Raw genomic sequence first — 761 nt, forward strand, 5'->3', positions numbered from 1 at the left:
AAGCATGTCAGAAGGACACTTTTTGGTCAACTGTTTGTATCTTTCCCAAGCTTCATAGAGGGATTCACCTTCTTTCTGTCTGAAGGTTTGAACATCAGCTCTAAGCTTGCTCAGCTTTTGAGGAGTAAAGTACTTGGCTAAGAAAGCCGTGACCAGCTTATCCCAAGAGTTCAGGCTGTCTTTGGGTTGAGAATACAAACATAATCTAGCTTTGTCTCTTACAGCAAAAGGGAAAAGCATGAGCCTGTAGACTTCAGGATCTACTCCATTAGTCTTAACAGTATCACATATCTGCAAGAATTCAGTTAAGAACTGAAAGAGATCTTCAGATGGAAGTCCATGAAACTTGCAGTTCTGCTGCATCAGAGAAACTAATTGAGGTTTCAGCTCAAAGTTGTTTGCTCCAATGGCAGGAATGGAGATGCTTCTTCCATGTAAATTGGAATTAGGTTCAGTGAAGTCACCAAGCATCTTCCTTATATTATTATTATTTTCGGCTGCCATCTCCTTTTCCTGTTCGAAAATTTCTGAAAGGTTATCTCTGGATTGTTGTATTTTAGCTTCTCTTAATTTTTTTCTTCAGAGTCCTTTCAGGTTCTGGATCTGCTTTAACAAGAATGTTCTTGTCCTTGCTCCTTCTCATATGACAAAGAAGATGGCACAGAAAAAATAGTAATAATAATATGGATCCTTTATACCACAGTATAGGGATCCTTGTGTTAGTAGAAGAAAAGAAGGGAAGAAAATCTGAACTCAGAGAG

General features: G+C 38.5%; 1 non-coding gene across 1 annotated transcript; it reads left to right on the forward strand.

Moving 5' to 3' along the window:
- LOC148544414 (small nucleolar RNA R71) lies at nt 1-108 on the forward strand. Its single transcript, XR_015900689.1, has one exon. It is a non-coding gene; the product is annotated as a small nucleolar RNA R71 (small nucleolar RNA).
- Nucleotides 109-761: the final 653 nt, after the last annotated feature.

This window comes from Arachis ipaensis, chromosome B9, assembly GCF_059453495.1.
Source record: "Arachis ipaensis isolate K30076 ecotype BB chromosome B9, ASM5945349v1, whole genome shotgun sequence".
Classification (NCBI taxonomy): domain Eukaryota; kingdom Viridiplantae; phylum Streptophyta; class Magnoliopsida; order Fabales; family Fabaceae; genus Arachis; species Arachis ipaensis.